We start from the raw sequence: 21,798 nt of genomic DNA on the forward strand, positions 1-21,798 counted from the left end.
TGCATTAAATGGCGTCTTAAATAAATAACACACATTCTACTGTACAGAAAAGCGTTCCTGTTCTGTCTTTAATAGATCATTTGATAGGGTACTGCGTTTACTGTAATATGACACTTATATATATCGTAGTTTTTCTCTGTGTTGTTTTGAAGCCAGACAGAATGAAATTGCTCCTTCTAGGCTGAAAGGAGCCAGCTAGCACAAGGTCTGGTCTGCTTTTCCTGCCAGCGTTAGTGTCATTAGAGCAGACTTTCCAGTGGGCGTGGTATGGTATCATGCCCATGGGGTAAGAGGCTTAATGACAGCGTTTTTTTTCTGACGTTTGTTGTATTTTTTAATAAAATGACGTCTCTAAACAGAGGAACGAGGTAAAGCCACGTTTGGAAGTATTTTGAGAAACCGGACATGAAAACCGTGCTATGTAAATAATTATGCTGAACAAAACTGGCATAACACAAAAACATAAGCTCAATGCTTCACCATTTGAAATAAAAACATTCAGAAATGACTGTGGATGGAGCTACTGATGGCAAGAAAAAGCAAACATTTGCTATAGAGTAGCGTGATCACATTATCCCCTATGAGAAGGACAGTGTGTGTGAATTGTGAAAGCAGCAGTTTTGAAATCATTGTAAGATTATCGCAGTAATCATCATTTGCTAAATATATTATTTAACACAACTTGACTTTAGACCAAAATGGTCATTTATGTTTAGTACAATTTCTGTTTGTAAATTGGAACGACTGCACTGAAATAAAGGACCTCCAAGAAACACTAGTATATAGAGGAGTGGTGTTGCATTCCAGTATTTGGAAATTATAATGCTCAAGCACATGAGCAATACATTAATCAAGAATCCCACCCCTACTATCAAAGACCGCACACTTTTTAATCTGTCACTGTTCTCTTTCCAATTCCAAAATTGTGTGCCATTTTATCCCTGGCGACTCCCTTTTCCAGACATGAACTTTTTTTCAATTGTAAGCAACTCTCTTTCGCTTTTCTGTAACCATTTTGCATTAGCGCTGTAAACGTGGGTGACCCTGCTGAAGAGCTTAATCATGTTCATATTTTATTTAAAACTTTTTTTTTTTTGAAAAATGAACATTTAAGAAACAAACTACCCTGAAAACATTACACTGTCTAAAAATATTTTGACTATGTCTGTAGTTGTATCACCACTGACTGACTTTAATTACAACCATTGTTAGATTGAAAAGGACATTTCAATATAAACATTTCAATATATACTTTGGAGAGTATGTGTTTATTTATTTATTTTTTATACTTTGTAGTTAAGACTTTGCAATGTTAAAACGCTATTTGCTTATTTAGGGTTTCTTTGCTTGGATAATACTAACCAGGTCTGTCAGGATACATCAAAATGTAATAAAGAGTGTGTTTGTATACAGGCATGGTTTAAACGCTGACGCTGCACAGCGTTTCAACGTTCATAGAATTCTACCTAAATGCACATCCCTCGTGCCAAGTTTATTTCACTGCAGATATTTTTTTTATCACTTTTGGTTTCCAGCTAATTTGAAATATATTTTAAAAAAATCTGTGTTCAATTTTGAAAGAATATTCAAAGATATTCATGCCGGTACTACATTGTTCATGTTATGTGCTATTTTCTCAATTGTATTTTGTGGGGTGTACTGATGATATGATATGTAGCTCCTGAAATGCCTTCTGTCCAGTGAGACCACTGAATATGTCCCCTTTCACATGTTAATTCAGGGACCGCGGGTCAAGGTAGACACAAGTATGCCATTAACGGCTGTAAATGCAAAACCACAGACATTAATACACAGCAGTTTTGCAAATAAAAAGCATGCATATTTTTAAATAGATAATGTATGAATATTTGAATGAAACCCAACTCCAGTCCTGCATATGGGAAGTTTTTTTTTTTTTTTGCGCGTAGGAGTACAAAGATTACTGTGTTTCTTTCAGATTATACCACGTTTTCCAAGGATACTAAATCATCAGGAATGTTGTTTTGATTAGTCTGCAGTACATGATATTATTTTGGGGATTACATGTTTGTCCTCAGTATACACTGTTTAATACAACACTTTAAATGGACCGAGCACCTGCAGTTCACCAATAACCAGGCTAAGTATGCATCAACACACACAAGAGATGTGCTTGTTTTGCTGTGGAACTTGAAATGTAGCACCTGAAAAAGATTTACAGAAAGACACTCCCACATATACCGAGAATCGGATACTTATGGTAATGTTAATACCAAAGTTCGTGACAACTGGGTACGTGTACAGCATCTTAAGACATGCAAAGATGTAGGCGTGATAAAAAAGATGGACACCGAAATATTAATACCAAGTGTCATGACAAATGGTCATGCGGTTTTCCAGATAAAAAAACACTTCTGAGACGACAGAACTACTTGTGCGACACTGTCAGAAATCTGAGACAAACAAGACACCTTGCTGACTTCCACTTTTTTTATTTTTGCAACTCATGGAATATTGCATCACAACACTCATTCCTCTCCGAGTTTCGTCTTAAACACGCACGCTTTCACATAACGGGCTTAATCATAATCTGAATGTTTGTAACCATTACAGGAAGAATATTTTGGAATCGCATTATTTGAAATGATTAACATTTGTGACTTTAAATTTGTATTCCCAGTCAACAGATCTGGCCGCATTGGATAATAAATGTAGTGACTGGCGTCCGATTGTACATTTAAGGAATGGCTAAACTAACCCTTTGTCTGCGTGTTTTTTTTTTTTTTAAACAAGGTTATAACAGATGCCACCTTTAATTTAATCACTGCTTATAAAAGGTGCATCGTGAGGGTGTGGGACCCACACAACTTTATAAAAAGTCATCATTTTTCTGTATCTTTTCTGTGATGCCAAAATATCACTTTATGCTTAAGGTTTGCTTATTTATTTAACCACCTGATGTTTTCTATAGAGTTTAAATTGATTTGCAGACTGTCTGAGAATTTGCTATAAATCACTTACAAGCACTGTGTGTTTCCACTCGATTCTGATACTCGCAATCGCACACAAAATGAAAGAATACTAGCTGAATTAAAGAGCATTGCTTTAATAATGTACATTTAGTTGTTCTTTACATTTAAACAAATGCACAGAGTTTGCTATGGGGCAAATATGTAGCGTATGATTAGCTAGAACGATGAGAGCTATCAATTAGGTGTTGCACTTGTTTTTTTTTTTTTTGTGAAACTGTGTTAAAAAGGGCATTTGTGACGTTGGTGTTTTGTATCCCGTTCAGACCAGCCATGCAGCACTTGACAGCCTTTCACACTGGCATGATCTACCTAGGTCAGAACCTACCCGGGCTGGACCCGGTGTCACGCAGGTCGGCTGTGTGATTTCTCATTTTGATAAAGCAGGGTTGGCCTGGGTGACAGACGCAAGCACACAATGTGTGTATCAGTGCCCTGGAAGCAGCTTGTTACTGACGCTTCCATCCCAGCTTCTCCGGACTGAACCGTCGGCCCACATGTCGATTAGAGCAAATGTTTCTACAGCCCTGCTGCAATCTGGCTCACGCTGTGTCTCAATCAACACAAATATGGTGAAAAAGAAATGTTCCTTGCTGAAGTGAAACCTTCACGCAGGCTGTTTGTTATTGCGTCGGCTCACGCACAGACGCCGTCGTGCATTTTGTCTCACTCAACCCGGGTCAAAGGTGAGGTGGGTCGCTGGGATCCAGGTTAATCCAGGTACGACCCCGGTACGTGGTTTCACCCTACGCGGGGCTGTGACCCGGTTAGCCTGGACCTGGGTAGCAGTACCAGGGTTAAAGCGGATTTTGCAAAGACCGGCCACAGCATTTGACAGGCGGCACAAAACGTGACAATAAGAGGGTTTGTGAGGTGATATTAAGAGAGGTCATTTCTCTGGGGTGCACGGCCAGTGGTTTTTGAAAAATCGTGATAATAAACGGGGGCATGACATTAAGCGAGGAGATATAAAACACGTTCATCTGTATAGATAAAAGTTACAAAAAGTTATAACTGACGCACCGAAAATGGTTTAGTGACCAAGGCGGCAACTAGTCAAACTCATTTAACATCACTTAAATATACCCTAATGTGCAAACCCCTGCTTAATATCAAACTGTAAAGCCTATATGTTGAATCTGTCTACAATTATTTGGGTGTACAATACAGTGAAACTGCTCACTATAGTCTGGGGCAGGATACTTGCTGTCTAAATCTGACGCAGGGAGCTACTCCGTGGCGATCATATTTACAATCTCACCGTTATATTTACAATCTCACTGTACTACATAAAAAAGTGCACGGCATAAAACAATACCTTCGTGTACAATGTTCAAATAAACATGCAAAGTATTATTTGTGGAAGTAATGCTTGTACACAGTGTAGTTCTTATATAATGTGTATTTTGGTTGAACATCTGAACATTGTAAACGTCCACATATAACAAACGCGTACGTATAATGTACAACTTGCTGTATTTTCAACTTAATGTAAACAAACAATACAAAACAGGATGAATTGCTTAGAAATATAATACATATATTGAAGTTATTTATCTGATGACGATCGTAACAAATATGAATTGGCTTGAAACTAAAAATAATTACAGTGCAATCGGGGTTGTACACTACGGTAGCTGAAGAGGACTAAACAATGTTATTCACCGTAGTGTAATTAAAGAAATTGCCAATGCAATCGTGCTGTTGCCTAATCAACTAGTTGGCCAATGTGTTCAGCCTTTCCAGACAACTGACCATCACCTGACAGTACATGCAGATGTGTCGTGAAACACGTCTGGCGGAGCAACAACAACACACGCGAAAAGTTTATCCCTGACCCGAGCTGACCTGACTCCAGCACCAGCAAATCAAAGTTGTTTTTTGGGGTTTTTTTTTTTTTTTTTTTTTTTTTTGGTTTGTTTATGTTTTATTTTGTTTGCGAAAAAGAGAGCCACGGCAGCGTGTCGCTTCGACAATCAAAGGCTCGTTCACATCGTAATGCAACGCTGAGAAAATGTTACCTCGGCATAATCGGGGCCACACGTCAAAGGCAGCGAACATAAACGCGTTTACAAGCACGATTTACACTGGGGGGAAAAAAAAAAAAAAAAGATCGCATCCCTCATTTTAAAGTTATGCAGACCTTACCTTGTGAAACTGCTGGGAGTATCCAATCCCTCAGTTTCAGTACAATCAAACGCGTTCACCGCCGGGGCAGTGTGAATACGGGGATTCTCTCGGGCGGCTTGTCTTTGTATTTTGAATGTTAATAGCTGTTCCTCATACGAGTGAGGCGGGTTTTTTTTCTTTTTTTTTTCTTCTCTCCCGACTCCGTGTCACACCAAGCAAGGCCCCAGTCGTGCTGCTGGTGAACCACAAAGGAACTCGCTCAGCTCAGAAACACAAACAGGAAGTGACGTCCCCGCGGCCGCTGAGCGGCGCATCACGCAGCAGCCCTTCAGATCACGCAGCAGCCCTCACGCATCAGATCACGCAGCAGCCCTGCAGATCACGCAGCAGCCCTTCAGATCACGCAGCAGCCCTTCAGATCACGCAGCAGCCCTTCAGATCGTGCAGCAGCCCTGCAGATCACGCAGCAGCCCTACAGATCACGCAGCAGCAGCAGCCCTGCAGATCACGCAGCAGCCCTTCAGATCACGCAGCAGCCCTTCAGATCACGCAGCAGCCCTGCAGATCACGCAGCAGCCCTGCAGATCACGCAGCAGCTCTGCAGATCACGCAGCAGCCCTTCAGATCACGCAGCAGCCCTGCAGATCACGCAGCAGCCCTGCAGATCACGCAGCAGCCCTGCAGATCACGCAGCAGCCCTGCAGATCACGCAGCAGCCCTGCAGATCGTGCAGCAGATCACGCAGCAGCCCTGCAGATCACGCAGCAGCCCTCAGATCACGCAGCAGCAGATCACGCAGCAGCCCTCCAGATTCAGATGCAGCAGCCCTGCAGATCACGCAGAGCCCTGCAGATCACGCAGCAGCCCTACAGTCACGCAGCAGCCCTGCAGCGTGCAGCAGCCCTGCAGATCGTGCAGCAGCTCTGCAGATCACGCAGCAGCCCTGCAGATCGTGCAGCAGCTCTGCAGATCACGCAGCAGCCCTGCAGATTGTGCAGCAGCTCTGCAGATTGTGCAGCAGCTCTGCAGATCACGCAGCAGCCCTGCTGATTGTGCAGCAGCTGCAGATCACGCAGCAGCCCTGCTGATTGTGTGCAGCAGCTCAGCTCAGCAGGTTGTGCAGCAGCCTTGAAGATTGTGCAGCGTGCACTATGCTTTCGGCAGTGCTGAAAGTCTTTTCGTGGCAAGAAAGAGCGCAGCTTTTCAAACGAACAGCTAAAGTTTGCGTTGCTACAGCGTGGCAGTGGTGTGGATTTTGTGTGGTCGGGTTCTGTTCTAAGAAGAACTCGTCCCTTAACTCCACGGAGACCCCGATAGCTTGGTATACACTGTGATTAATCAGCCATTCTCACAGCGAGGGAGAAAGCCGTAAATAACAGTGGTTGGAATGTTTTTTTGCCTTGAGGGCACCAGATTCCAGGAATAGTCGAGTGAGAGCCCTAAATAAACCACGGTGTTATCATTACCGCAATAAACTAGCCCTACCATGCAGTATTTTGGGCAAAGCAACGCTAATGGAATGGTGTTGAATGTAATTCAGCAGTATCAAGTTGCTGTGTAAAACACACACACACACACACACACGCCTGGCTTTAAATATCTGTTTTAGGAAAATATATCTCACAATACATCATCTATGTTATTTAAAGCAAGCAAAATTACATTGAATACAGTCTATATATACTTTGGCTGAACATCTGAACATTGTAAACGTCCATATACAACAAACGCATATATATATATATATATATATATATATATATATATATATATATATATATATACGTGTATATGTGTGTGTGTGTGTGTGTGTGTGTGGTGTTTTACTGAAAACACATATAATCATGATCACACAAAAACAAATGTTGGCAAACAGCTTTTTGTACACCAGAAAGCAGACTTCTTGGAACACTGCGCTTACAGTGTGTGTGTGTGTGTGTTTGTTTGTTTTTCTTTTCTTTACATTCCCAACTGGTCGTTTTATCTGTACGGTAACAACCTGCACCAGCATGCCAGGACATGCATCTCTCTGCGAGGAAGAGGCACGCTATAGGAGATTCAATTACACCTTCCGGCTCTGCTGTGGATAAGTGGTGCGTAAGTAGGGGGCGACTATGACTAAAGGGGCAGTTCTGTTTTTTATTTTTTTTTATTTAACATTTTAAATAAATACATAAATAACAGTCAATGTTCTTACCTTTCAAATGAGGACTTGTAGAACCGGGGAAATTATGTCTGAAGTGGCGAGTGTGTCAGTGAAACTGCAGTGAACAGGGGCCACAAGTATATATAAAAAAAGCCTTCATGTTTTAACAGGTATTTTCCCCGGATTTACTGTAAATCGCATATTCTTTCCAAGATTTAACAAAAAAAAAAAAGTCCAGGTTTAGCCTCCCTATATTGGATTATTGTAATCCGCCATACAGTAATCTTTATATAGCACCTTTCATAGCAGACCAACATCACAAAGCGCTTTACAAGACTAGGGTGTGTGAACTATGCATCAGCTGCAGAGTGATTTACCACAACCTCGCACCTGAAAGACGGAGCACAAGGAGGTTAAGTGACATGCTCAGGGTCACACAGTGAATAAGTAACTGAGCTGGGATTCCTGAACCAGTACCTGCTGGGTGCAAGCCTGTTTCTTTAACCACTGGACCACACAGCCTTCAATAAACCCCCAGCACTCAATCCTGCACTATTGACAGAGGACACAGCTGGAAATTGAGTGTAGATAGGGTTGGGACAGAGGGAAGGAGACCCTTCTTCACACAGTTGAGGCAGGATCACTGGGTGAGGCCTGACTTGACAAAGTTCTGAGACCAGTCCTCCCGGGACTGGCAGAGCTCCAGTGCTGGTTCTCATGGTGTTGTGCAGGTCAGTGGGTGTCCCTGTGATTAGGCAATTCTTTCGTACAGGCGAGCCCTTCTTACAGAGTGTAGTCACATGACTCAGCTCTCCTCGCAGTCCCACACTTTCCAAAGAAGGCCTTTTTGTTTACCAGGCCCCTATGACATCCCACAGAATGTTGAGTAATGTGTTTTGTTTTTGTTTTTCGTTGAAAGAAGGCCTGGGAACCGGCTGTTGGTGTTTAGTTAATTAGATTTCAAAGAGATAAAAGCCCTGTAATAGCTGACCGGGCGTAGCGTAGCAACGTGCAGTAAAGCACAGTGAAATAAAGTACTGCAATTCAAACATGCACAGTGAAGCACAGAGAAGGTAATGCATTAGCCCCTTAAGTTAACTGCTTTGGTATGTTATGGTAAAAGTGCAGCAAAGTGTAGTAAAGCACAGGGGACATCCTAAAACAATGTGAAGAAAACTCTTCAATGTGGCTTAATGTGAAAACAAGTTATATTCAAACCAAATCCCCTAGATATTTTGCGATACTATAAAAAAAAGGATTTCCATTAACACACACAATTTAATATAAGGTTAAACCCTACAAAAAAATCTGTTCAAAGTGAACTGCCCTCAGTGTGAAAAACGCTTGGCTTAATGTGCTGCAAACCGATTCCCATAAAAACTGCAAATAACAAGCTTAACACTTCCCAAAGGCGGGGTTGTCATTAACACAATATAATGATCGCGTTAACACCTACAAATGCGGACTTACGGTGAGCGCATAAAGCTATGTTACACGTTTTTCACATTACGCGTTTTGGGGTGCCCCAAGCACAGACAGGATAATGAACCAGCCCCCCTTCTGCAAGTGTACAGCCAGCCAGGCAACCAGCAGCCGAGACTCGATGCGAGCTGCGCGGAGAACGCAAGCGCACTGAGTTGAAAGAATTGGCTTTTACCGCTACGCCATGGGAACATTTTGTTCAATTTTAATAGCATATATTCCACACAGTTAAACAAAACTCAGAAATATCGTTGCCGTGTGCAAAATTCAGATGCGCTGTGTTGCATTTATGGATGAAAAAATATATATATATATATATATATATATATATATATATATATATATATATATATATATATATATATATATATATATATATATATATATATATATAAAAAAAAAATATATATATATATATATATATATATATATATATATATATATATATATATATATATATATTTTTTTTTTTTTTTTTTTTTGCAGCATGCGCAGGCGTATGATAAATAAAAAGTACTAACAAAAAGACTCTTATTTTGAGAATAATAGGAGTATTATCCAGCTCCATATATATATATTTAAATTATATCCTCATTTCGTTGTAAGTATTGTTCATGTCAAATATATTGCTAAGGTAGTTGTTGTTTTTGTTATATGACACCGTGTGGTGTTAAAGGTGTGTCCAAAAACCAACACAACAAATAAATAATTCACCACTTCCTAAGGTCTAATATATATATTATATAATATAATATATATATATATAATATATATATATATATATATATATATATATATTTAAGATAAATTCTACAGAAAAAGGTGGAATCTAAGATATTTCTATTAAAAGGTTTAGGCTTTGCTCCAAAATGTAATGAAGAAGTAATTTTTCTCATATTGTAAAAACTCATATGAAGTGCATCTCTGTACTCAGATGCTGGTGGACTGTCCACCTCATTATCCTTCCAGTTTATGGGGATGCAACGTTTAGCAGCAGTCACTAAAAACAATAGAATTATTTTCTGTGATTTATTTAAAGGTAAAGATTAAAGCCCCTGTAAAATAATTTGCAAGTCTTCATAAGAATCTAAGGATATCTGAGATACAATGCTGCATTCCCAAAGCATATGTACCAATGTTCCATTTTCACTTTCAATGTTAATATTTAATGCACTATTTCATGTATTCTGCACTTTCCACTGTATTTAATGTACCATTTCATGTTTTCTGCACTTTTCACTGTATTTAATGTATTATGCTATTATCCTGTATTATGCTACTATCATGTATTATGCACTTTCCACTTTATTTAATGTATTATGCATTTTTGTTCTGAAGACCCCAGAGATGTACCCTACTTAGTTCAATCCAGACGGTTGTCATGCTGATACGATGGTGAGACCGCACTGAGTTGATCCCCGGAGCCAGCATCGCAGCCGTTGTGTGTGCTGATGCACTGGGGAGGCAAAATAAGCAGATCCCTGGAGCCAGCATCACACTTCAGCCATCAACACCAGCCAGAAGGATATCTACATCATCAGATGGAAGGAAACGCAAATGGATGGAGATGCAGATGGATCACATTAGTTTACTGCAAAGCTACGTCTTAGTTGGTGCTTATCTTGGCAAGAGCCGAGTTCAAATCAGCATGAAGTTCAACATTTACTCTCATGTAATGGAAATCAAATCAGGCATAGTGTATGCTGTCATAGGATGTGACATCATTTTAATCACCTCCATTCTTTTCCCCCAAAAAGACATCGGAAGTATTTTTCTCAATTACATTTTCTCTAAAGTGGTTTAAAGTGTAAATCCTACATTATTTTATAATCTTGGTTCATTGTGAAGTCGAAGTATTTAATGCCTTTTTGTCTGTGGCCTTTGAAATTGACAGTGGAAAATAATCCTTTGGATAGCGATAATATTATTACTATTATTAGTTTATTTAGCAGATGCCTTTATCCAAGATGATTTACAGAGACTAGGGTGTGTGAACTATGCATCAGCTTCAGAGTCACTTACAACAACGTCTCACCCCAAAGATGGAGCACAAGGAGGTTAAGTGACTTGCTCAGGGTCACACAGTGAGTCAATGAGTGAGCTGGGATTTGAACAGGGGATCTCCTGGTTACAAGCGGGTGTATAGCTAGACCTCAGTGGCCTTCATGAACCGAGGAAGGGAACTTGCTAAATTGATTAGGATAACAAATAAATCAGCTGCACACGGTAGTACTTTTGAAGTATTTTCTTTAATTGATAAACCATTTATAGATATGTCGTTTCTAATGCCAAACCTTCAATCACTATATTGAATAGTAATGGAGAGAGTGGGCATCCCTGATGTGTTCCGTGTGAAATATTGACTTTGATAAAACAGTACCAGTGTATACAGAAGCTGTATTATTGTAGCTTGTTGCCTTTGATCACTAAAAGCATCTAAAACTGTTCAGAGCTACAGAACATTGTTTGATGAATAGCTTTGCTTCATGAAGCCCTTTTGGCCTGAATGATTGATCCCCTCCATCACACTGGACAAATGATAGAATTCAGGCTAACAGTCCACAGTCTGTTTAGAGAAGTGCTATTTGACGATAATTAGATCATTCGAATTTACACGTGAATTTAGCCTTCAACACTTCTAGCAAAGAAATGGTTCTTTCAAGACAACTTGCTTACTCTTCTATCAATTCTATCAATTCTGTAAGCTGGGCTTTGTTTAAAAATTCTGTCTGATGTAAGCATTAAAGGCATCCCATACAACACTAGGATTTGTCCTACCATTACGTTTGATATTAAAATATTCTTGTACAGCTGATTGAATGTAGTCTTTACATTTGGTGTCTCTAAATAATGGGTTATTAAACCTCGAGCAAATAGGAGCATGATCAGAAACTTGAATAGTAGAAAGTGAAATGTCTAGCGTTATTCGTAACAATATATTTTGAAATAATCAAGCCTGAAAGAGTTCTACACTGAATAGAAAACCTAACCTACTCAACACCTCTTCGGTTTCTCTATCTCAGATTCTATCCAGTAAGCTTCTTGTAATAATGCCACATCGCAGGTTAATCAAGTAGGACACGTTTTTCTGTCTTTTTTTCCCCCTTTACATTCCACCACCTTTAGTCTATGTTCCCGTTAGGTAGCATCTTCAAAGAGCATTGGAACATTAGTGAAACAGCCCCTTTTTAGACTGAAATAGACAAGATTGTCTCTTATTATATTGTCATTTTTAAAAGAACTGGTGAGATAAAAAAAAAAAACAATAGTTGAAAAGAACCATATCCATTAAGGGTGTTCCCCAATACATAAACACCCAGCTAAAAGACTCATAATACAAGTCTTGCAAATCAGCCAAAGGACTCATGACACAAGTCTGTTCCAGCTCAGGAAGTTGAACAAGAAGCTAGCTGTTGTATATCAAGTTTCTATGCATGTACACTTTCTAGACAAGTTTCAATTATTATTGCTACTTCTATCATTATAGTCACACCAATAATACATTATATATATATATATATATATATATATATATATATATATATATATATATATATATATATATATATAACAGCAATTTTAAAAATAGCCAGTATGAAATAGGATGATACATTTTCATTTTAAAATACATATGCTAAATTCTAAATGTGATTTTAATTTGAAAAGCAGAAAGAGATGTATACATGCTGCTAACAAATGTATCAATAAATGTTGAAGTATTTTGTTGGCAATAAATGTCTTTTTTTTTAAATTCTTTGCTAAAATGAATTTAAAAAAAAAAGACATTACATGTTGCTTGATTTTTCCCCCAAACTGTTTTCTTTAGTTTAAGTGTTAAAAAGATCAGAAAAACAACATCCAGTCAGGAAACATTAAAACATATGCTAACTGCCCCTTCCTACAGTACTACCATTAGTTACCATATCAGCAGGCCTTAGTTCAGTATCCCACAACAGCTTCTGCATCATCAGTGGACAGTGTGAGGGATAGGGTTTCTCAGTGGACAGTGTGAGGGACAGGGTTTCTCAGTTGACAGTGTGAGGGACAGGGTTTCTCAGTGGACAGTGTGAGGGACAGGGTTTCTCAGTGGACAGTGTGAGGGACAGGGTTTCTCAGCTGACAGTGTGAGGGACAGGGTTTCTCAGTGGACAGTGTGAGGGACAGGGTTGGTCAGTGGAGTGTAAGGGACAGGCTATTTTGTAATTGTAAATACATGTTTGCGTTCTTTCAAAACTGCGACCTGCTGGAGAATGAACGCGCACGACAGGTTCATTGAATTATCGAATCAGCTCGGGGGGGGGGGGGCATGTTTGTTATCTCCTGTCATTAACCTTTAAGCCTCATTGTTCCCATGGTAGCGGCCTTTGTTTTTCTACATACTCACTTTTACCAGGTCTGCTGATTACCTTGTTTGTGAAACTATTAATATGCTGTTGATACTCGACATCTCTCAGATCAACATCAAGAACACTGACAGCATATGAAGCACAGACTAGGATGGGAACTCTCTGGCCCTCACATGACTCATTAATCTGTTACTCAAATAGTCCATGACTCTCTGTGTAAAGAACGGTCTCCCACTTGAACAAAGAAGACCAGTCTTGAACAAAGAAGACAGTCTTGAACAAAGAAGACTACGTGGCAACCTAATTTTCAAGCATTCAAAATTCTAAAAGGTATTGACAGTGTCGACCCAAGGGACTTTTTCAGCCTGAAAAAAGAAACAAGGACCAGGGGTCACAAATGGAGATTAGACAAAGGGGCATTCAGAACAGAAAATAGGAGGCACTTTTTTACACAGAGAATTGTGATGATCTGGAATCAACTCCCCAGTAATGTTGTTGAAGCTGCCACCCTGGGATCCTTCAAGAAGCTGCTTGATGAGATTCTGGGATCAATAAGCTACTAACAACCAAACGAGCAAGATGGGCCGAAGGGCCTCCTCGTTTGTAAACTTTCTTATGTTCTTATGTTCTAACGGTACCTAATCCAATAACAGAGCGCCTGCCTCTGTGTCATGTTGAGCAATCCTGCCCTCCTGTGTTCAAACACTGTAATTACAACGTGTTTCTTGTCAGACAAAGTAGAAGATGGGAGCTGTCTGTCACAAGTTCGATATTCCCACGTCAACAGTTTTTATACAAGCTTGGTGTGGCAGGAGGGAAGCAGAAGCCTTGCCGAGGTAATTAGGTGTAGGTTTGGCAGGGAAGGGGTTAAATCTATCACTGCCAACAGTCACAAGTGTACATATTCCTTACTTAAGCCACTGAGTGCTGAGGGAATGGTCACCTGTAGATATAGGGAGGGAACACCCCTTTGCTGATTGGAGGAGTTTGGAATCCAGGGAAGGCGATTGGTCAGCTCGGAGAAAGAAGTTGTGGTTGTGTCACAGATTTGTTTACATTTTTTTTTCTTTTGGCCTCTTGTCTCGTTGTGTTTTTTGGGGTTTTTTTTTTTTTCTTTTGCCTGTCTGTTAATAAACGTGCCAGCCCGTTCACGGCCGGGTTTCCCCGCCTCTGAGTCTCACTGCTGAAGCTATTCTGTTTGCCACACGTGGCTTTCAATTTCACAACAGTTTTTACTATGAATACAACGACATGACAATCCTTTTTGGATTGGAACTATCTAGGTTATTGTATTCAATGCAGGATTCTATAGAAAATACCTCCATTCACAGGAGTCAATGGGTACGCGTTCCTTATTCGTCTGTCTGTTGATTGGGAATGGTTGTTTTTTTCCAGGTGCGTTTATTCTTTACGGAGTTTCAGTCTAATAGACAGTGTTGGAGAAGTTACTTTTCAAGAGTAATCCGTTTCAGTCATACATTACTTGACATTTTGTAACTATTTACAGTAACCTCTTACTTTTTTTTTTTTTTTTTTTTTTTTACTAGTTAGTTCCAAATAGTTACTTGTCAAACACAGTTTACGATTTTTTTGTTGTTCAAGCTGCAGTTTGAAAACGAAATGTTTGCCCTTTTTAGGAAAATGCCTGTCGTTTCCAGTGTTATCCACTAGGTGGAGACATTGCCACGCTGTTAATGCGTGTCTGGGGCACAAGCTCGTACGTGTTCTTTCCAGGTTTGTTAAGCCGGTCATTCACTCTTATAACGAAAACTTGTTAGAATGAGTTGCGCTCTTGTTTAGCATTCATAGTGAACCAAACGCTCCCGACTGCAGCTTGTTATAACAAAGAGTTTCCCCGGAACAGACAACACCAGGAGCCCTGTGTGACTCACCTGTACACCGGTGTGGTTAGCAGTGCTGTGCAAACTCATTTTGTAGTTTGTTACAACTTGTTTTGCTTAATCTCCACTGATAAATTGGCACATTTCTTTACCTCTGAATGAGCGGGAGCCCTCATGGGCTCAAGGTTTAAATAACAAGCATATTATATGGTAAATCATATTTTTTTAAACATGAATTAAACAACTAATATCAGAGAATTACTTTTCTGCGATTCGCCCGGTCACACACATCTACATGAATAGACATTCCAAAAATGAGGCAATAAATAAATACATAAATAAAATAATCACACAAATATGAAAATGGTATTCGATCCTAGCTCTGTCAACAATTGTGTATTATATTACTATTTTATTACTTCACAGGAATAAGTCATTATATTGATAGTTTTGTAAAAGATAGCAGTAACAATTAAGAATTAACAATCTGTAAAATAAGTCATTATATGTTTTAACCACTAGATGGCAATACTCCTGTAAAGTTGGTTATCTGATAATATACAAAAAACAGGACATTGAACAGAAGGGCAGTTTTTAAAAGTTGAAACGCTCTAGAAATCCTACAGTCAAACAACAAGTAACACTGATACTGTTATACTATTACTACTGCATCTATTGCAGTAATATTGTCTTGATGATTAACTTGTGTGCATTGTACAGGAATGTCGTTGCGGTGTTGCCATAGTGATCTTATCTACTTGGACATGGGAGTGTAAGATTAAAAACTGACAAGATTGTCCCGGGAGACCTTCCTCAAAACCGGGACGATCCAGGGAAAACTGCGTTTAGTTTTCAATGTCGAATTTATTTTAGTATTGTCTTGAATGTAGTCTACGGCGCACAGCGAAAACGTTTTGTACGAACAGATGGGGAAAGACAGCGTAAACTGCAATATAGTTGGAGGGTTTCTTGTTAGTCTAGTTATATGTGCACATTTCAAGTCAAGCGGATTTGAATAGAAACATGCGAGACATCTAGCTCTGTTTATTTCAAGCCCCCTATATCCTGTCTGTGATTGCAGTTTAATTTCACAAGGTTTGAAAAGGACTTGTGGTTCACCACATGAATTACATTTAAAAAAAAGGTGCTCACCATTCACAGGGTAGAGAAAGACCAGTTTGTTATATTGTGGTGAGATCTGAGAATGCAGATTAAGCACGAGAAAGTGGGATAATTTTAAAAGTGTTTCCTCCAGCCTTTAATAACTCCTATTTTTTTTTTTTTGAAAGGAAGAACAATCATGTTAATGTTTGAAAATTAGATACAAAACACAATGAGGGGGCCCAAGAGGACTTGAAATAGATCACTTAGCTGTTAAAATGAACAGGTGCTTCACGCCTTTCAACAAACAGGAGTTCATTAAGGACTGGAGGGAAAGGTTAGATCTGGCTCCACGTGGTGTCACAGTGTCTGTAACGTTCAATACTTCACTCTATTGGCTCACTTTGTTTAAACACTGTTTGCTTGGTATTTTTTGTCAGTCACAGATAGAAAGGGTTGGTTTTGCTTCGTGTGATTCCTGCCCGTCTCCCCGCACTCTTGAAACTAAAGCAGAAAGCCAATCAGAGCGCAGGATTGCCACCTGCGATTGTCTGCTCTGATGGAGGATTGATTATATTATCTGCGATTCTCTGTTCTGATGAAGTATTGATTATATTTGTACAATAACATCTCAAATCTCCTTCAGCAACATGACTAGACAGCCCATTCCAGCCCCTCACCACTCTTTACGAGAAGAAGTGTCTCCTACCTGTCCTGAGTCTCCATTTAATTTCATTTCCAACTGTGTGCTCTGGTCCTGGTTTCTGCGCTGTGCCTACAATATTGGTTAAGGTTTGTCAACTTCCTTTGAGATTTTAAAGACTTCAATCATGCTCCCCTATTGATGAACCTTGCTGAGATCCCACATACCACAAATGATATAGAGGTGAGGGAATTATCTAATTTGAACATCCTGTTTGGTCTATCTTTTAATGTCACCATCAGATTGCAAAATTGCTGTTCAATTCTCCAGCGATTCAGATAATATTCTCTATCAAACAGATGCAATTCAAAGTATGGATTCTCCCTGGAGCAGTTTGCATCAGAGGAATTAACAAGTACACTGAAAAACTGTTTAGCAAAATGTTTTTAGTTTAGACATTGTTTTACCAAACATTTTCATTTTGAAACATGATATCTGGCACGGCACTAGGTTAAGAAATGCATCTTTCCACTTCTTGGGCCATTTCATCTGCAGAATGAAATTACCCCCACCCCTTCACTGTCAATAACCAATCAGCTGCTTCCCTTATTGACTGGCATGCTTTCAGCCAGTAACACGCTTTGACCCAGAAGACACTGCTGGGGTGAAATGGGCAGGGAGGTAAAGCAGTAACAGACTTCTTGGAAGGCAAGAAAAGCAAACTGAGAACTTTGTGTAGTACCAAGTGTCTGTATAAAAATGAAAATACATTTTTGATATGGTTTACCTTTAAAAACTACACATTGAGACCTATGGTAACTAATAAAAGTGCACAATGGGTAAGATTTCTGGAACTAGTTTGTTTGCTTCAAGTGAACTGTGAACTGGCAGACACTGGACACAAGGCAATGCTTCTACAAAAGCACTATGAAACCTACTGCACAGTTTGTATTTTCTTATCTAACAGAATCTATAAATGACCTGGATCAACAAGAGGCAGCGGAAACCAATGCATGATTGACGACTGAAATAAATAACACTTTTTCATTTGTCCATTGACTAGTGTCCTTGACAGCCCACAGAATTCCTGCTGACTGCTTTCCGATATGGAAACTTTCATTGCAAATTTGCAAACAGTTCTTAATACTGTGGCTGAATCCTGAGATAGTAGGGAAATGTATGCAAAGCTAAGTTTAGAGAACCCAGCGAGGGGTGTGTATTCTGACAGGAGAAAGCAGAGAAATCATCTGAGAACAGGAGCAGACTGTCTGAGACCAGAGGGGATGTTTATATAAAACAGCTGTGGAAACATTGCTACAGCACAGAACTCTGGCTGCATGCGTGTCAGGGATAAAGGGGAAGAAACTAGTTGACTAATGTGAGGAAATAAGGCAACTTGATTTCTGTAACGACATTTTATCATTCACCTGCATTGGATTCAGCTATGTGCTGATTTGTTTATTTCTAAGTAGCATACAAGTTATCCAGCGTTCAAAAACAGAACAGAAAAACCTTACTGGAACTCTGTCATTGTAACAGTTCTGTAGGACACAGTTTATTATTTATGTAGTCGCTAAATCATGGAGACAGATAACGCAGTCAGTTATCCTCCAGAAATGGAATCCATCCCCGTTTATTAAACCTGTTTTAATAGCTAGCAATGGTGTACACCATCTCATTAGCTGGAGCCAATATAAATCCTGCAGTGTGTCCCACTTCTACTGCAGAAACCATATCCGACATCTAGATTTTAGGAAGCTGCAAAAAAAAAGGGTAGAACGACAACAGTTGAGTTAAAAAAAAAAATAGTCAAATAGGTCGACTAGTTAAAAAACATTAATAATAATAATAATAATGGTTCTTTTGTGAATGTACTGTTTCGTAACACTTTGCTGTGTTTGTTTGTTTTGATATTGACCTTTTAAAAGTGCTATTGATTTTTTTGTTTGTTTGTTTGTTTTTTTAAATGTATTACGCTTTTAAAATGACGTGAAAGGATTGCAAACGGAACTGCTCTTCCGTCCATCTGAAACCACAAACCTATGACTTTACAATCACGTTTTCTGCTGTTAGTCGGCTCGGCTGCGTGTTTCTCCGTGTCTGTTCTACTCGACTAGTCGGTTTAATTGCATAGCGCGTCTGGCAACAAGGGGGTCTCTGTTGTCGTGGCTCAGTTACTATGGGAAAGAGTACTATATTCACCTCAAGTCTGCACCAGAATGAATTATTTATTAGCCATTTACTCCTGTTTTAAGCTAAAAACGGTAAGATATTTAAAAATTGAACTAATTTCGACACACTACAAACAAAGTTTGTTTGCGTCACGCGAAAAGGATCCCCCCGGTCTATTTTTCATAGACTGAAATTAAATATGTAGATAGCTTTGCAGGATGAATTACATTTTACGTTTTATTTTGGGTTTAAAACGTCAAAAAGGTCTGAAAGAGAAGGGTGGCTTAACAGGTGTTGACATATCAATGTAAACGCAATCGGCTACTTTTGTAATACAGGATGATCACAAAATGCAAGAGGCCGAGCGAGTGCTTGCAAGGTTCTCTTAATGGCTGTTTTTACAACAGAGAAGGTCATACAGTCGTACCTGTGTCTCATTGGTTATAGCTATAATTGCAGACTTTGTCTCTGCGAAAGCACAGAAGGGTCATTTCTAGCAGTCGCTGTGAGTGTGTGTTTTTGTTTGTTTGTTTTGTCTTTGCGATTGCTGTAATAAGACGCAATACACTTAAGAGTGTCCTTGTGCCTTGTTTTAAAGTCATGGCATGGTAGCGCAGTATTACTGGTAACTGGGGCCCCCGGAATAGAGCTTTGCATGAGCCACGGCGGGACCAGCGGAGCCACTGTGCAGCTAGAAAGAGCTTTACCGGTGAGCTCATGTTTTTCAAAGCCCCAGTGGTGTTCTGGATCCAGCTGGATCCACACCCCAGGTTCCAGTGAACTCATCTCAATACCACAGCCCGATTTACAGCCTGCTGTTCATTTAAAAGCTCATGCAAATCTCTGGCCCTCATCCTGACTGTCTTTAAAGTGGTCACTCTAATTTACCTATTAAGAAAAAAAACAAAACACAAAACATATGAACCTATTAGCCAATCAGATGAAACACAGAGCCTTGGGTAAAGTCAGTATCAAAGAGACCACTGTTTTAAAGAGATGAAATCTGTAAAACTTACTGAAAAGAGCTCATTTTACCAGAGAAGCACTTAACTTGGAACTCTCCAGGATAGCAGATTAACTGAAACCGCTCCTGATCCTTTCTGATTAACCATCATAATCAGAAATAAGAGTTACTGTTCAAACAAGCACTGCACTAAATGCATTCTGTGGCAAAAATGACCCTGTTCATATTCGTTTATATAGCAAACACTGGATCAAAAAAATGCAGTGGGAACCTGGTCTCTGGTAAAGAAGAGTTTTTCTCTCCTCTTTTTAATAGATTATTTTATTGAAGAGAGATTAGTTTTTTTACTATTATATGTTTGAACTATACTAGATAATTCAAAATCATATATATGGATGAATGACTAAAATAAAACTAGTGTAACTTTAGTGAAAGACTTGTATCAGTAGTTTTATCAGGGTCTTCTCTCCACCCCGTATACATGTAATGTTTCTGTTGGGATTTCTGCTGATTCCAGAACACTGCCATGTCATTTTATTTAAGCAGCAGATTTACCCATTGAGACTGAGGCCTCGTTTACAAGGGGGTCCTGGAAAACCATGAAACGACAAACAACACATTAAGTACATGTGCATTATAAACCAGCCGCTCACTGAGATCAAAGGACAGAATAAATAGAACACTTCATCTATGTGATAATGTGGATTGAAGCTACTGTCGCTTTAGGGCAGCCAATAGGAAGCAGAGGGAGACCCTGCTCCTGCATGATGTCAGTGCAGAGGGAGACCCAAGTCCTGCATGATGTCAGTGCAGAGGGAGACCCTGTTCCTGCATGATGTCAGTGCAGAGGGAGACCCTGCTCCTGCATGATGTCAGTGCAGAGGGAGACCCTGCTCCTGCATGATGTCAGTGCAGAGGGAGACCCTGCTCCTGCATGATGTCAGTGAAGCGGGAGACCCAAGTCCTGCATGATGTCAGTGCAGAGGGAGACCCAAGTCCTGCATGATGTCAGTGCAGAGGGAGACCCTGCTCCTGCATGATGTCAGTGCAGAGGGAGACCCAAGTCCTGCATGATGTCAGTGCAGAGGGAGACCCTGGTCCTGCATGATGTCAGTGCAGAGGGAGACATGATGTCAGTGCAGAGGGAGACCCTGGTCCTGTGTGATGTCAGTGCAGAGGGAGACCCTGGTCCTGTGTGATGTCAGTGCAGAGGGAGACCCTGGTCCTGTGTGATGTCAGTGCAGAGGGAGACCCTGGTCCCTGTGATGTCAGTGCAGAGGGAGACCCTGGTCCTGCATGATGTCAGTGCAGAGGGAGACCCTGCTCCTGCATGAGGTCAGTGCAGAGGGAGACCCTGCTCCTGCATGATGTCAGTGAAGCGGGAGACCCCAGTCCTGCATGATGTCAGTGCAGAGGGAGACCAGTTGAAGATGTACAGGGGTCACTAGTGTGGGCCAAAGGGCATGCGGTTATAGGGTACAAGACAAGGACTTACAATTTACTGTCAGCATGGATTAACTGTGAATGAACCCAATTAGTGAATTATTGAATGGCGAATATTATAAATGAACCCTTTCATGAATAGAGTTTTGTTTTGATACACAGTTTTTTAAACAGCATTGGGTTAGGCGATGACTCACCAAGACTTGTAGGATGAAAGATGATACTGTATTGAATTGTCTTCCTCAGTTTGATTCACTGGGATTAAAAATCAATGGGATTGTCCAAGTCTTTCTGTGCTGTAGACAATAATCCCAGACACACAGGAAGCTTCCAGACATGTCTTACCAGCAGTTCGGAATGTAGGTCACTTCCAGTGTGGAGGTATCATTGTTTTCATACTGCAATATAAACAATACTCTGCGGATTATATTTCTTTATTGCTTTGTGGTATCATTGTAGTAACCAAGGCTTTGAAAGTATTTTTTTTCTTGTCATGATCGGTGTAACCACAGTCTCACAACA

General features: G+C 40.0%; 1 protein-coding gene across 1 annotated transcript in view; it reads right to left on the minus strand.

Annotated features, from left to right (window-relative positions):
* The window catches only part of LOC121303838 (RAC-beta serine/threonine-protein kinase), a 36,343-nt gene extending 30,924 nt beyond the window's left edge, over positions 1-5,419 (minus strand). Inside the window, exon 1 of the mRNA XM_041234659.1 lies at positions 5,157-5,419. The gene's annotated coding sequence lies outside the window, so the exon portion shown is untranslated. The remainder of the gene's footprint in view (positions 1-5,156) is intronic.
* Between the last annotated feature and the right edge of the window lie 16,379 nt (positions 5,420-21,798).

This window comes from Polyodon spathula, chromosome 35, assembly GCF_017654505.1.
Source record: "Polyodon spathula isolate WHYD16114869_AA chromosome 35, ASM1765450v1, whole genome shotgun sequence".
NCBI classification, from domain to species: Eukaryota; Metazoa; Chordata; class Actinopteri; order Acipenseriformes; family Polyodontidae; genus Polyodon; species Polyodon spathula.